The following is a 17,521-nucleotide window of genomic DNA, read 5'->3' as shown; positions in this document are numbered from 1 at the left end:
CTTATACTTTCATGGAAACTGATGTCAATTCTAAACCTGATTCATTGCTAAAATTCTACATCCAATTAATAATAATTCCTAGGCTCCAACAGCTTAGATTAAGTCACAGAATACCAGTTTGGCATCTTGTTCTGAATGCTAATTTTTCCATTATTTCATTCACTTATGAAAAGTAAATTCCAAAATGAATCTGTTCTATTCACTGACCCCAGATATTACTGTGCAGGTTTTATTATCAGGAATCTTGTTATAAATGGACAAGGACAGTGCTTGGCTTCAAATTGATATTTAATTCTGGGATTGGTCAGCAAGATGCATTGGACTCATCAATATACAAAACACATTTTCTGTTTTGTCTCATAATAAACCCTATTGCTATTAAGTCTAATAATTAAAAAGTCAATCAATAATGGTATTTATAGTGGATTAGATGTGGCACAAATGTCACATAAGAGTCCGATGATAAAGGCAGTTTGCATGAAATATTTTGGAACAAAAACAGAAAATGCTGGAAAAACCCAGTCGGTCTGCCAGCATCTGTGGAGAGAGAAACAGAGTTAATGGGCGAGATTCTCCGTTTTAGCGGCAGAGTGTTGACGCCATCGTAAACGCCGGAGTGTTTTATGATGGCATCATCTGGCCGCTAGGAGCAGCGAACCCCCAACCCACAGGGGGCCAGCACGGCACTGGAGCGCTTGAAATGAAATGAAATTAAAATCGCTTATTGTCACAAGTAGGCTTCAAATGAAGTTACTGTGAAAAGCCCCTAGTCGCCACAATCCAGCGCCTGTTCGGGGAGGCTGCTGGCCTGCCTTGGTCTGCTTCAAAGCCAGCGATTTAGTCCTGTGCTAAACCAGCCCCTAGCTTCAAGCAGTTCCAGCTGCCGATACAGGCCCCAGCACGGCCGGCGCGAGTTCACGCATGAGTGGGGTTCCCGTCTCCTCGCCGGCCCCCACGCAACATGGCAGAGACCCTTAGGGGCCCGTCAAGGAGGAACATAGGCCCTCCCGGAATTAGCCCGCCCGCCGATCGGTAGCCACCGATCGCGGGCCTGGCCTCCGCGGGCCTGACGGCACCCGCAGCCAGAACGTCGAGGTCCCGCCGGGTAGGACCACTCGTGAACGGGCAGGCACCCGTCGAGTGCGGAGAATCGCCGGGGGGGGCCACGTTCAGCGGCCGCCGACCAGCGCTGTGGCGCCGCTGCTGGCCCGCCGTCGGAGCGGCGTCGCAGGATTCGCGCCACGTGGCGTGGCGTGGGATCAGAGAATCCCGCCCAATTTTTTGGGTCCAAATTACTCTTCTCTCTCTGCCGATGTTGCCAGACCTGCTGGGATTTTCCATGTTTTGAGTCCATGTGACTCTTCTTCCTCCTCTTTCCACAGATGCTACAGGGTTTTTCCAGCACTTTCTGTTTTTGTTTCCGATTTCCAGCATCTGCAGTATTTTGCTTTTATTATTACAAAATATTTTGGAGCCTGGTGCTGCCTTTTACATGCAAGCATTTTCCATTCAGAAAACCAACTGAAGGATAGCCAATTAAATATAACCACTTCAAAAATCTTTTGTGAACAACATCGAAATTCCTAAGTTTAATACAAATCTGCATTGTTGCTTTCAATGTTTGGCTGCCGCGAGTTGTTTTCCAGTGCATAAATTAAATATAGGTGCGTACCCACTTCAGTGGTGCTTTTTTCATGTTACAGGCATAACGTTTTCTGTAAAACATGCAAGAACAGCCATGGTGATGAACATGAATATTTTTCGAGATTAAGTTGCAGAAGAATTGCAAAATGATCGCAGTAATTCAAAACAGTACATGAGTATCCTTGAACAAACAGGCAAAATGTGATTCATTTTTACCACTGTACTATTGCAGAAACATAGGACACATTAGGAAACAGTCCAACCACTAGACAGTCAAAGATTTAAAATACCCCATTCAGACCACACAATGATGAAAACATACTTCATCAAATAAGCAGTATGTTTATCTTGTTGGTGTTCGTCCAGCTGCCATTTTATTGGCACAGTTTTGGATGCCTGAGCTAAAGAGCATTCATGTCATGTGTGCTCCACCCAAAGTTCTTGGCACATTGTCTGCTGACGCTTCATTCTGCGCCATTTTCTCAATAGTTTTTGTCAGTGGTGGTTTGCCAATGTCTTCCACTCTCAAAGGTAGAGCAAGGAGGTAGCACCCAAGTCTACCTCAACTGAAACAGGGGGCGTGATTCTCCGCAATCGGCGCGATGTCCGCCGACCGGCAGCAAAAACGGCGGGAATCAGTCCGGCAACACACCGCCCCAAAGGTGCGGAAGTCTCCGCATCTTGAGGGGCCGAGCCCTCACCTTGAGGGGCTAGGCACGCGCCGGACTGATTTCCGCCCCGCCAGCTGGCGGGAAAGGACTTTGGTGCCCCGCCAGCTGGCGTGAAACTGACTTTGCCGGGTGGCACATGCGCGGAAGCGTCAGCGGCTGCTCACGGCATCCCCGCGCATGTGCAGTGGAGGGGATCTCTTCCGCCTCCGCCATAGTGGAGACCATGGCGAAGGCGGAAGGAAAAGAGTGCCCCCACGGCACAGGCCCGCCCGCGGATCGGTGGGCCCCGATCGTAGGCCAGGCCACCGTGGGGGCACCCCCCGGGTCCAGATCGCCCCGCGCCCCCCCCCCCCCCAGGACCCCAGAACCTGCCCGCGCCGCCTTGTCCCGCCGGTAAGAGAGGTGGTTTGATTCTCGCCAGCGGGACAGGCATTCCAGCAGCGGGACTTTGGCCCATCGCGGGCCGGAGAATTGCCGTGGAGGGCCCGCCAACCGGCAATTCCCGCCCCGCCGAATATCCGGTGTAGTAGAATTTGGCAACCGGCGGGGGCGGGATTCACGCCAGCCCCCGGCGATTCGCCGACCCGACGGGGGGTCGGAGAATCCCGTCCAGGGAGCGCGATTGAATGGGATAATTTCTAAGTGCTGTAGCAAAGAATAAATAAAGAACATAGAAAAGTACAGCACTGGAACAGGCCGTTCGGCCCTCCAAGCCTGCACCGACCGTGCTGCCCATCTAACCTGAAACCTTCTACACTTCTGAGGTCCGTATCCTTCTATTCCCATCCTATTCATGTATTTGTCAAGATGCCGCTTAAATGTCACTGTCGTCTCTGCTTCCACCACCTCGTCCGGCAGCGAGTTCCAGGTACCCATTACCCTCTGTGTAAAAATTGTCCCTCGCACATCTCCTCTAAATTTTGCCCTTCAGACCGTAAATCTATGTCCCTTAGTAATTGACCCTTCCACCCTGGAAAAAAGCTTCTGACTATCCATTCTGTCTATGCCATTCATAATTTTGTCGACTTCTATCAGGTCGTCCCTCAACGTCCGCCATTCCAATGAGAACAAGCTGAGTTTATTCAACCTCTCCTCCTCGCTAATGCCCTCGATACCAGGCAACATCCTGGTAAACCTCTTCCATACTCTCGACAAAGCTTTTACATCCTTCTTGTAGTGTGGCAAACAGAGTTGAACACGATATTCCAAGTGCGATCTAACTAAGGTTCTGTACGGCTACAGCATCACTTGCCAATTTTTATACTCAATGCATGGCCGATGAAGACAAGCATGCCGTATGTCTTCTTGACTGCCTTCTCCACCTGCTTTGCCTGTACACCCAGATCTCTCTGCTTGTCAATACTCTTGAGGGTTCTGCCATTTACTGTATAGAGAGCGAGGCTTCCCGTGAGCTCTTCGTCGGCTGTGTGCCGAGCTCCTGACCGCTATCGAATGGCACTTAGCACAGGAAATGATACCCCACGAGCACCTGGGTGGAAATGTTTGTCTTGCTCGCTGATTCACCAAGGCCGTCACTCAGCGGCCCTCATTAATGAGGGGGAGCGGTCCATAAACGCACCCCCTGAACACAATCTAGACTGCACGCAGACATGCCACCATGGAGAACAGCACCGTACTTTGGGAATGTTGACCTCACCAGGATGCTAGATGCTGTGGACATGAGATGGGACATTTTGCTCTCCCGAGGGAGGTGGAGGATCAGTCACAGGGTCAGCAATGACACTTGGGAGGCAGTGGCAGCGGCCAGCAGTACGAGCAGCCTGACCAAGAGGCTATACAGTGTTAGAAACAGACCAACGACTTCCAACGGGTCACACAGCTAAGCTGACATGGCCCCCTAGCACCAGTCACACCAAAACCACCATGACCACCCCCCCCCGCCCCCGAAAGGTCAGCGGCCAACGCAATGCCCCCCCCCCCCCCGCGCAGCACCGTGCCTGTGCACCAGCACACTCTGAGACATATCAGTGCTACCCTTCCAAGCCTTGTAGCAGTGCCCACACATGCCACCTGCAACTGACCCCTGCCTGCACCAAGCATGTGGCTCATGATGCTGTCTCTCTGCAGGAGAAGCTGGCCCATAGTCGGTGGGAGAGGGCCTAGACAGATGGTGGGGTGTCAGACATCAGAGTCCTCAATCCCCATGAGGTACACTCTCTGGAAATCGTAGGTGTCATAATCTACACATCAGTATATGATGGTGCAGAGACACACACTGACTGACACACTGCAAGACCAATCAACACACACAACACAGCAGCCAATCACCAGTTTGGGGCGGCCTTCAGGACGCGCGACAACGCAGAATCGCCGAGCAGAAACTTATCGCCAAGTTCCACACACATGAGTGCGGCCTCAACCGGGACCTGGGATTCATGTCGCATTACATTCATCCCCCACCACCTGGCCTGCGAAATCCTACCAACTGTCCTGGCTTGACACAATTCACACCTCTTTAACCTGGATCTGTAAAGATTTAATCACCTGCTAATGCTCGCATTCCAAACATTGTCTGGCAGCTTTGAATTTGTCTATATATTTGTTTCTGGAACATACCTCTTCATTCACCTGAGGAAGGAGCAGCGCTCTGAAAGCTACTGACATCGAAACAAACCTGTTGGACTTTAACCTGGTGTTGTAAGACTTCGTACTAATCATCACCATCCATGAACGGACGGTTCTGAGTGCGTCCCGAACTCTCCTGTCCTTTCTGATCTTCACGACTACCTGATAGCCTTCCACATCTCCCTCCAGGACCTCCTCCTCATCATCCAGCTCGATATCCTCTTCATCATCAAAGGAGAAATGTCACTCCCCCACCTCACAGTCAGGCAGCTCCCCACCAGCTCCCCACCCCCCTGAAGTGCCAGATAATGTATGGCGCAGCAGAAAACCACGATGTGCAGTACCCTCTGCAGGCGATATTGCAGGACTCCATCAGACCAGTCCAGGAACCGGAACTGTATCCTCAGCATTCTGATGGCCTACACTGGAAAAGGGGGAGCTGCAGCATGAGCCTCATTGTATCGGATCTCTGCTGCACTCTGTGGCCTCCACACAGGTATCGTCATCAGCTACAGCCTCAGAGGGTATCCCTTGTCCCCGAGGAGCCAACTCTGTAGCTGGTGTGTTCCCTCAAAAGCATCAGATGTATGAGAGCGGCCAAGGATGAAGCTATCGTGGGAACCCCCGGGGGGCCAAGCACACACCTGGAGGATGCACCTTGTATGATCACTGACTGGCTGAACATTAAGGGAATGGTAGCCCTTGTGGTTGACAAACTGCACTTCTTGATGTCAAGGGAATCGGAGAGCCATGTGAGCGCAGTCAATGGTCCCCTGCCTTGTGGAAAGCCTGCTATCTGGTCAAATCCCATGGCTCTTGTGTCCGAGCGAGCCTGGTCCCAATGAAAATTTATGTCATCCTGAGCCCTAGTGAAGAGTGCATCTATCACCTCCTTGATGCACTTATGGCCTACGAGATGCCACAAATGTTACACGTGGAGACCTGAAAAGAGCCAAACATATAAAATTGATGGTGGCTGTGACTTTCAAACCCACAGGAAGTGGATGCCCTCCAAGTCCATATGGCACCAACTCCTGGAGAATGTGCCACAGTTGAGCCACTGTGTCAATGGTCAGGTGAAGTCATCACCAAAACTGCTTCTCGCTCATCTCCAGGCATATCAGGTGCCGTCTGTAGACCCTGGGCCATAGAGGGTACGTCTGTGCGGCCTCTCTCTGGGGTCCCTCCTGCAGCAGCAGATCAGGCTCTGCCACCCCTTCTTCCTCAGGGTTCTGCTTCTGCCTCTGGAGAGGCAGGCACCTACATTGATAAGTTCTCTCCACTCAATGCGCAAGAAGAACGATAGCCAGTTCCACAGATTCCATCTCTCTTCTGTGCTGCTCATTGCAAGGGAGAAAGAGAGTGAGTGAGCATTCACTCATTGCCCATCCACCCCCAAGAGCTGCATCTTGGAGGTCACTGACTACTGTGCTAGCCATCACATTGAAGGCCATTCCCTTACTGTCTCCCAGAATGAACAAGATCCCACGCCACCCTTTCTTCACTCAGACTGACCAAGTGGCCAAAGATTTCGAAACCCTCCTGTCACCTGAACTGAAGGGTCCTCTGCTGAGTCTTTTAGCCTTTGCGATTTGTCGGGGAGGGTGTATGTGCTGTTCTCTCAGGGTCGAGTGCAAGGAAATCATGCCACTTACAGAATGGGGAGGTTAGCGCACAAAGGGTTAACTGCAGATTGGTAATCAGTGGCACTCTCACATATTAGTAGAGAGTAAGTGGACATAATTGGCTCAGCTGTGAAAGTAAAGGAATTTAAAACAAACATTTTTAGAGTACTCAATTCTTTTTTTTCCTATTAAGGGGCAATATAGCATGGCCAGTTCACCTACCACGCACATCTTTTGTGGGTGTGAGAGCCATGCAGACATGGGGAGAATGTGCAATCTCCACATGGATAGTGACCCCCCCCCCCCATCTTAGCGGATCCTTCACGCCTTATCCACTGGACACCCACTCAATCCACCAGCCCAAACTTCCCTTCCAAGTGTCAGGGCCCTTCAAGTTGGCAGAGGCTTATCAGCTGAAGATGTCAGCCACTGGATGGGCCATCTTTGAAAGTGACTTCCTTCCCCTCTCAGCTATGATTCATTCCCCACTTCAGGGGCCAAAACATTCCCCTGTCTCCTAAAGAGGCCATTGCCCTGATGACCCCCCAGTTCTCCTGCCTCTCCCCTCCACCCCCACCCCCACCCTGCCTTCACCCCCGTTGGCTCTACCCCTCTGAGTTAACAGCTCTGCCATCTCAATCCTCCAAAACTCTTATCTACCCCTAATGCTACCCCTCACTGGAGATGCTTGGCTGATTGCTCCCCACCCAACCGATGCATTCCTCCCAAACCTCCAACCTTCGGATGCATAGCTGGTCACCCCCAGGAACCCGGAAGAAACCCACGCTGACACAGGGAGAATGTGCAACATCCACACAGATAGTTAAACGAGGTTGGAATCAAATCCGGGTCCCTGATGGTGTGAGGCAGCACAGCTAATCACTATGCTGCCCTAGGTGGACCCACTGAGAGCCACCCCCAGGTCCTTGCTGCCAACACCCCTCCAGCCCCCTCTTTAACCCCCTTCCTGCCATCACTTAACTGTGTGTGAGACTCTCCTCAATCAGAGAGGCCTTGGATGGGTGTCATATCCGCAGTAATCACAGTCTCCTTGCTGAGTATAGAAGAGTTGCTGGTCTTTAATTGGTCAGCAGTTCTCAGCAGGTGGGACTTCGGTCCCTGGGATAATACCCGCTGCTGGCCTGTCAAGAGCCTGAGTGACACAAAGAAAGGCAGGCCTACACAAAAAAAAGGCAATGGAAGGCTCTCAATGGCTCTTTAGCCAGTGGCCTAGACTTCCTTCACCTCTCTGAGATTCTGTCCAATATTGGATCAGCCCTCGGGGCAGATCTTCCACCCATAGTGGCAGTGGGATGAACCCCTTAAGTGGGCATTTGGCATTAATTGCCTTCCCATCATGGACATCGGGAAAAGGTGGGAATGTGATGGAGTCGCTGCCTGCCACCCTCCCACCTGATTAAATACCCCTTGTCACAAAACTCATCATTGGTAGGGTACCCTGTAGTAGTGAACTGTTTTAAGATTTAAATACTAAAATGAATATTTTAAAGGCAAAAAACACTGTTACTTCTTCAGCATTCCCGTGACTTTGCACTGCTGCCTCAAAATAGCCTTCTCATTGAATATTTCAGTAACAATGTTTTCAAGTCAGTGCACTCCTCAAATTAGCATATTTATCAACAGTTGCTTTCTGATTAAAGAGGAAAAATTCTGCTGCTTCGTTATGCCAATAAAGTATGACATACTTAAAAAATTGTTGTTTCCTGAAGGTCCCTTCAGTTTAATTAGCTTCAACAGTAATGGATATCACATTTTGTAATCCATAAGCTCCCAGCAACTGAAATATTGAATATTGGGAGCTCACATTGAATATTTAGTTAAGGCTGACCCCAGCGGCTTCACTGTGGTCAGGCTTGCAGAACTCATATTCACCACACTGAAGATTCTCAGCTGCATCTGCACACATCATGGAAAATCTACACCATCATTAATTTAGCTCTGTCATAGTAAACTTGTTTTGTTTTATTGTTTTCTGGAGAATAAATAGCATGTCTTTCTTTCTACTTAAAGTAAACATCTGTGTGCAAGCTTGTTACTTGCTAAGTAAGTGTGAGGTGTGTGTGATATTTTCCTGGGCGGGATTCACCGTTGGCCACGCCAAAATCGCGAAACGTGATTGGACGAAGAATAGCCTCCAATGCCAGATTCGTGGTAGGCGCCGGTTTGACACCAAATTAGGATCCTCCAGCATCCGGAATATGGAGTAAATGCGTCGCTCGCCGTGCAGCGTTTAAGCACCATTGGCATATCATCAGCGGGCCTGACACTATCCTCCAGGGCCTCCGCGATTCACCGCCACTGATGGGCCGAGTTCCCGATGGCACGATTCACTTGTGGTCTCAGCGGTCGGGAACCTGGCGTGGCGGCTGCGGTCTATGTCCAGCGCCGCCATAGTCGGTCTGAGCCGTGCTGCTGGCCAAGGGGTTGCTGTGAGGGCTGGGGGAACTGGTGGGAAGTGGCCAGGGGGTAGCCAAGGGGCCAATATTTATCAAGTCGGGTGTGTGCACGGTCAACGGCATGTTTTACAGCGTGACCGCTACAGGTCGTCACAGATTGCATGCGCAACCACAGACCCGGCGATTCTCCAGTTGTTTATATCGTGGAGCCGTGACTGCTAGCCCCTCACTGGTCGCACGATTCGTGAGGGCTCAGCGTCGATATTTCCGTTGTAAAACGCCATAGTTCCCACACCGGCGTCGGCACTTATCCAGCCCAGTTTTTAAAATTTTGAGCAATCCCATGTCCAAACCCTGCTGGTATACAAATTCATCCCAAAATATAAACTGGAAAAATTTGCAATGCAATCAACTGCAGGGTTATTTCTCCAACATAATAAAAGGAATTTATGAGGGTCAGAGTTCTTCGGCCATTGGGGTTCTCTGTTCCCGCTGGTAGCGCACCTCTGCCCGTAGGTTTCCTGGTGGTTTGGGGTGGTCACAATGGGAAATTCTATTGGCAACCAGTGGGAGTAATGAATCCCGCTGCCAGCCAATGGCGCACTGCCAGGAAACACCCAGCTGGGGGACTGATGCACTATCAATTACGACGAGACGAGAGTAATCGAGGATTTATTACACAGACATTTTACAAAGATGGATCTCCGCATCAAGCCAGATCGCCTGCAGCTGCATCCTCAAGCATACAACGCCGAAAAGGACTTTGCACATTGGCTAGCTTGCTTTGAAGCATACATCGGATCTGTGACAGACCCAATCCCAGAAGCACAGAAGCTCCAGATTCTGTACACGCGGCTGAGCTCCGATGTCTTTCCCCTCATCCAGGACGCACCTACCTACGCAGAGGCCATGGCGCTACTGAAGGAGAATTACGCTCAGCAGACCAACAAGATCTACGCCAGGCACCTCCTGTCCATGCGGCACCAACTTCCCGGTGAGTCTGTGGAAGATTTCTGTCGTGCCCTGCTCGCCCTGGTGAGAGACTGTGATTGCCAGGCTGTTTCGGCCGCTGAACATTGTAACCTGCTAATGAGAGACGCGTTCATTACGGGCATAGGGTCGGCCTACATCAGCCAGCGCCTCTTTGAAGGGGCTACGCTTGACCTCGCAGCAACCAAGAAACTAGCGCTCTCGCTCACAGTCACCTCACGCAACGTCCAGGCATATGCCCCCGACTGCATGGCCCACCCCTCCTGGGTATCATGGACCCCGCAAGCGGCCACCCCATCGTGGACCCCATCAGCGACCGCCCAAGCCAACCCCACGCCTGCGCCGCGCGGCAGCCAACCAACACCGGGGGACCCAAGTGCTACTTCTGTGGACAGACAAAACACCCCCGGCAGCACTGCCCGGCACGGAGCGCGCTCTGCAAGGCCTGCGGCAAGAAAGGACATTTCGCTGCAGTGTGCCAGGCCCGCTCAATCGCCACTATTGTCCCTGCACCCCCCACGTGCGGCCAGTGGGCGCCGCCATCTTCCTCGCCTCAGACCACGTGTGGCCCGTGGGCACCATCATCTTGCTCCCCTCACAACACGTGCGGCCCGTGGGTGCCGCCATCTTGCTTGCCTCACAATTTATCCATTGTCTTGTGCTTGGAATACCTGCACTGCCTCTCAGTAGAGTATAAAATCTCATCACTTTGTTGCTCTGTTTATCTGGTTATAAGCATGGTGGTGAATATGGTCGCCTTTCTTAATCCGAATTATGTTTCTACTTTCAGAGTCACCAGGTATCTCTCGATATTGCCACAAGATTCAACCCGAATACCAATCAAAGAGTCACTACACCAGTTAGTTAGTTCAAAGTCAATACTATTTATTTACACACACAGTAAGATCTACTCATGCACAACAGTACTACAAACTAAACTATCTCTAACGCTAACACCTATACTTAACTTCAGGTGCCCACTTAGTCAGAGGAACAATGGCCTTTGTTCGGATCTGAAGTTGGTGGGTTCGAAGAGGTAACAGGAGTACAGCTAAGGTCGTCCGTCTGGTAGCGAGCGTTGCCCTTGAACATACTTGCTTCTGCTGATGCTGGTGGATGGGTCTCTCCACCTGAGAGCCAAATCCAAGAGAGCAAATCGCTCGTGGGGGTTCCTTCTTATACTTGGAGGGGCTTTGCGCGCTTTTAGGCGGGCCTTAAACTTGGTCCCGATTAATTGGGCAGTTTCGATTCCGTCTGGTAACTGCTTCCCAAATATACATTCAGGCACTGTGCCTGCTTGTTGTCTAGCATTGTCCACATTTCCCTACATTTTTTGTGAGCGTCCATTTTGTATTCTGGAAGTGGCCATCCCAGATCGCTACAAGTTCTCCCATAAATACTCGACAGCTCATGATTAATCTCTTCACAACTTCTGGACTTTATTGAGAGTAGGGTTCTCCTCACCCTACATTTGTGCTCTCACAATGGAATTTCTCAATTGTCCTTAAGACAATCATATCTCTGATCAGATTATCCTTCAGTTGCCTAAACTCAGCTGGACGCCTCAGTGCAGACATGTACAGATCAATGGTCTTCCGCTCTTCCTGAGATCTGGCGATGAAAATATTCATAACATTAGTTGCAGGTTTCAAGTGGGTCCTCAAGGCCTCCAAATTTTTTAAGACTGACGTTTCTGCTCTTCAGTGTGGATGAGGTTGAAATACAGCTTGCTACACTATTTTCCCAGCACTGGTGACAGAGTTAGACCACAAGACGTAAGAATAGAAGTAGGCCATTCAGCCCATCAAGTCAAGTCTGATCCACTATTCAACTCCACTTTCCCACCTTATCCCAATAACCCTTGATTCCCTTGCTGATTAAAAATCATTCTCAAACTTGAACATATTTAATGACCCAGCCTCTACAGCTCTCGGTGGGAAAAAATTCTACAGGTTCACTACCCTCTCAGGGAAGAAATTCCTCCTTATCCCTGTCTTAAATGGGCGACGCCTTACTCTGAATTTATGTCCTCTGGTCCTAGACTCTCCCACAAGAGGAAACAACCTCTCAGTATCTAGCATGTCAAGTCTCCTGAGAATCCTCTCTGTCTCACCTCTCATTCTTCTAAACTCCAATGAATATGGGCCCAACTTCTTCAACCTCTGCTCATCAGAAAATTTCTCCATACCCAGGATCAACGTAGTGAGTCCTCTCTGGACAGCCTCCAATGCCAGGATATGTTTTTAGGTAAGAGCACCAAAACTGTTCACAGTATTCCACGTGTGGTCTAACTAGTGCCTTGTATAGTTTTAGCAAACTTCCCTATTTTTAGACTCCATCCTCTTTGAAATAATGTCCTACATTCTGTTTGCCTTCCCAATTGCCTGCTGAACCGGAAGAATTTCCAGTTCATTCTGAAGTCTGCCTTTATCTCCAAAGGAACCAGTTTTGGAATATTCAAAGCAATACTCTCTCAGCCAGCAGTCAGTACCTTGTAAAAATTTGCAGGCTGAAGTTTTAATCATTCTCTTCTGTTTTTTTTTACAGCCACTGGCTCTTCGACAGCTCTCAAAATCCATTTAATATCAGCTGTACACTTCTGACACCATGTTCTATGTGGTGCTCAAAATGGCTTCTTTCTCAATCCTTTGTTTTAACAAATATAGCCTCAGAAGTTGAAAGACAACAGTGCAGAAAGGATGTCCCAAAATGCTTTACAGCCAATGAAGTACTTTTAAAGTGTACCACTTGCTTAATATTGGCTGAAAACCTAGGGCAAAACATCACAAAGCAGGCAGCAGGCTTGAAATACACACCAAGATGACGGCCCAAAGTTTGGCCCTTGTATTAGCATAATCTGGCCACTCAACAATTTTCATTAAAATGATTGCGGTTTAGGTTCACATACTGTAGACACAAAAGACTGAGTGTGCACATATGGAATTTGGCATCTGCATCCTCAATTAGTATATTCTGGCCACTCAGCAATTTTCCAGACACTCCACTTCTAAGGTGGGGGTAGCAGGGGGAGGGAGGATTGGTTGCTGGGATTGGATTCAGGCAGGCTGCAGTCAGAAATTAGTCCCTCACAACCTTCCACTCCTCATCCAGTAATTGGCTGTGATGTGTCCAACTTCTCCTACATTTCATTCTCACAAGTTGTGTATTTAAAAGCTATGCATTCCTGTATGTTATTGTAACCTGTTATTAAAAAAAGTAATTCAAGCAGTTACCTGTACTGTTATGGGCCAGGGTTTAGAGAATCCCAAAGTGTATCATGGAGTTCACCTGACCCACAACTTTTAATAGATTGTGGTATGGGCTGGTATGGGGAGCACACGGGCTTACTCTGCAGGTGTGATGCAAACAGAAATCTACAGTACCTTTAAATTAAAACAATGTTTATTTATGAAACCAGTTAACACTTTATAAACCCACAGTAAACATCTTAACAACTGTCAACACCAATAAATCCCCCAAAGAATACAGTACTCTCAGTAATCCTTAAACTTTCCTTTTAACATCCATAAGCCAAAAAGAACCCTTTATACAGAAATACATCAGGTTTAACTTCACGACTGAGAACAGTTACCATGTTGAAATCACCAAATGGACATTCGTAAGCTTGCAGAGATTCATACACATCTTGCTGTGACTGCAGCATCTCCAAATCTAAAACAAAACTTTAAAAAAAAACACAGACACACCCAAGGTTTCTCTCAAAGCGAAAATAAAAAGCAGAGCCAGAGCTCAGCTCCACCAACACTCTGACATCACTGCAGCCACTTGAGCAGACAAACATTTCTTAAAGTGACTTTCCCATGACAGCACAGAAACATTCTTCTCATAAGCATTATGATTACGGGCTGAATTTGTCACAAGACCTTGAAGTCCTGATGTCAGAACCATTGGCTGTTGTGGCCATTTCGGAGACATGGATAGAGCAGGGACAGGAATGGTTGTTGCAGGTGCCGGGGTTTAGATATTTCAGTAAGCTCAGGGAAGGTGGTAAAAGAGGGGGAGGGGTGGCATTGTTAGTCAAGGACAGTATGACGGTGGCAGAAAGGACGTTTGATGTGGACTCGTCTACTGAGGTAGTATGGGCTGAGGTTAGAAACAGGAAAGGAGAGGTCACCCTGTTAGGGATTTTCTATAGGCCTCTGAAAAGTTCCAGAGATGTAGAGGAAAGGATTGCAAAGATGATTCTGGATAGGAGCGAAAGCAACAGGGTAGTTCTTATGGTGGACTTTAACTTTCCAAATAATGACTAGAAACGCTATAGTTTGAGTAATTTGGATGGGTCCGTTTTTGTCCAATGTGTGCAGGAGGGTTTCCTGACACAGTACGCAGATAGGCCAACGAGAGGCAAGGCCATATTGGATTTGGTACTGAGTAATGAACCAGGACAGGTGTTAGATTCGGAGGTAGGTGAGCACTTTGGTGATAGTGACCACAATTCGATTACGTTTACTTTAGTGATGGAAAGGGATAGGTATATACCGCAGGGCAAGAGTTATATCTGGGGGAAAGACAATTATGATGCGATGAGGCAAGACTTAGGATACATCGGATGGAGAGGAAAACTGCAGGGGATGGGCACAATGGAAATGTGGAGCTTGTTCAAGGAACAGCTACTGCGTGTCCTTGATAAGTATGTACCTGTCAGGCAGGGAGGAAGTGGTCGAGCAAGGGAACCATGGTTTAATAAGGCAGTCAAAACACTTGTCAAGAGGAAGAAGGAGGCTTATGTAAAGATGAGACATGAAGGTTCAGTTAGGGCGCTCGAGAGTTACAAGTTAGCTAGGAAGGACCTAAAGAGAGAGCTAAGAAGAGCCAGGAGGGGACATGAGAAGTCTTTGGCAGGTAGGATCAAGGATAACCCTAAAGCTTTCTATAGATATGTCAGGAATAAAAGAATGACTAGGGTAAGAGTAGGGCCAGTCAAGGACAGTAGTGGGAAGTTGTGCTTGGAGTCCGAGGAGATAGGAAAGGTGCTAAATGAATATTTTTCGTCAGTATTCACACAGGAAAAAGACAATGTTGTCGAGGAGAATACTGAGATTCAGGCTACTAGAGTAGAATGGCTTGAGGCTCATAAGGAGGAGGTGTTAGCAATTCTGGAAAGTGTGAAAATAGATAAGTCCCCTGGGCCGGATGGGATTTATCCTAGGATTCTCTGGGAAGCTAGGGAGGAGATCGCTGAGCCTTTGGCTTTGATCTTTAAGTCATATTTGTCTACAGGAATAGTGCCAGAAGACTGGAGGATAGCAAATGTTGTCCACTTGTTCAAGAAGGGGAGTAGAGACAACCCCGGTAACTATAGACCAGTGAGCCTTACTTCTGTTGTGGGCAAAATCTTGGAAAAGTTTATAAGAGATAGGGTGTATAATCATCTGGAAAGGAATAATTTGATTGTAGATTGTCAACACGGTTTTGTGAAGGGTAGGTTGTGCCTCACAAACCTTATTGAGTTCTTTCAAAAGGTGACCAAACAGGTGGATGAGGGTAAAACAGTTGATGTGGTGTATATGGATTTCAGTAAAGCGTTTGATAAGGTTCCCCACGGTAGGCTACTGCAGCAAATACGGAGGCATGGGATTCAGGGAGATTTAGCAGTTTGGATCAGAAATTGGCTAGCTGGAAGAAGACAAAGGGTGATGGTTGATGGGAAGTGTTCAGACTGGAGTCCAGTTACTACTGGTGTACCACAAGGGTCTGTTTTGGGGCCACTGCTGTTTGTCATTTTTATAAATGACCTGGAGGAGGGCGTAGAAGGATGGGTGAGTAAATTTGCAGATGACACTAAATTCAGTGGAGTTGTGGACAGTGCGGATAGATGTTACAAGTTACAGAGGGACATAGATAAGCTGCAGCACTGGGCTGAGAGGTGACAAATGGAGTTTAATGCAGAAAAATGTGAGGTGATTCATTTTGGAAGGAATAACAGGAAGATTGAGTACTGGGCTAATGGTAAGATTCTTGGCGGTGTGGATGAGCAGAGAGATCTCGGTGTCCATGTACATAGATCCCTGAAAGCTGCCACCCAGGTTGAGAGGGTTGTTAAGAAGGCGTACGGTGTGTTAGCTTTTATTGGTAGAGGGATTGCGTTTCGAAGCCATGAGATCATGTTGCTGCTGTACAAAACTCTGGTGCGGCCGCATTTGGAGTATTGCGTGCAATTCTGGTCGCCGCATTGTAGGAAGGATGTGGAAGCATTGGAAAGGGTGCAGAGGAGATTTACCAGAATGTTGCCTGGTATGGAGGGAAGATCTTATGAGGAAAGGCTGAGGGATTTGAGACTGTTTTCGTTAGAGAGAAGAAGGTTAAGAGGTGACTTAATTGAGGCATACAAAATGATAAGAGGATTGGATAGGGTGGACAGTGAGAGCCTTTTTCCTCGGATGGTGATGTCTAGCATGAGGGGACATAGCTTTAAATTGAGGGGAGATAGATATAAGACAGATGTCAGAGGTAGGTTCTTTACTCAGAGAGTAGTAAGGGCGTGGAATGCCCTGCCTGCAACAGTAGTGGACTCGCCAACACTAAGGGCATTCAAATGGTCATTGGATAGACATATGGACGATAAGGGAATAGTGTAGATGGACTTTAGAGTGGTTTCACAGGTCGGTGCAACATCAAGGGCCGAAGGGCCTGTACTGCGCTGTAATGTTCTATGTTCTATGTTCTAAGAGCAAAGAATGCTCTCACTTTGGCAGATGTCAGGATCCTAAGCTGGCATTTTGCTGCCAGAGGTCAATTATGCAAATACAACTGGGGCCACCAACCAATTGAGGACGTTGACTAAACCCAAAGAACTGCCAGACCAATCAGAGGATTGTCCGCTCAGCAAAATTAGCAGTGCCACCACCCATGATGGCCATTCATGAGGCTGAAACTCCAGAAGAGAGCATCATAATAGCCCTCGAAAAACAGTAGGTTCTTTACTGGGAAACCAGCCGGCAGGTCCCAGTGATCTGGGGTGCAAGGGATGTTGTTGTGCTCCAGTGATGCCTTGGGTGCAGAAGCAGCCATTGCTGCAAGGGGGCACTGCATGAGTCATGGAACACCTATCAAGGAGAGCCCCACGAAAACACAATGGGAGGCCACTGGGTTTCACCTAGTGGTCGCTCCAGGTAATGCCATGTTCTCCCAACAGGGTTAGAAAATTGGGTACTCTAATTTTTTTTAAATGCCCTTGTGTTGGAAGTAACCTGTAATTGGACCATTAAGTGGTTCAATTGATCACTCAGTGGACAGCTGTGTCACTAAAGATTCCACTGCTGGCAATATGCTATGTGATGGGACGATATGGGGCTCCACTCTCAATGCCTTCTCTTGCCCAATGCCAGCCCGCCCGCCTTGTCGCCTGTTTCCAGTGCGCCATGAAAATTGTGTCCTATGGTTCAGTTATTCAGCAAGCTGTTGTTGTTTAAGTAGTGGCTCAGTTGATAGCACTTTCATCTCTGAGCCCAAAGGTTGTGGGTCAAGTCCTATTGCAGATACTTGAAAGCGAAAAGCAAGGCTGTCAATCCAATGAAACGCTAAGGGAGACTTTCACTGTTAGAAGTACGATTGTTTGGATGAGATC

This window comes from Scyliorhinus torazame, chromosome 6 (assembly GCF_047496885.1).
Source record: "Scyliorhinus torazame isolate Kashiwa2021f chromosome 6, sScyTor2.1, whole genome shotgun sequence".
NCBI classification, from domain to species: domain Eukaryota; kingdom Metazoa; phylum Chordata; class Chondrichthyes; order Carcharhiniformes; family Scyliorhinidae; genus Scyliorhinus; species Scyliorhinus torazame.
Note: the sequence above shows the minus strand (reverse complement) of the source record.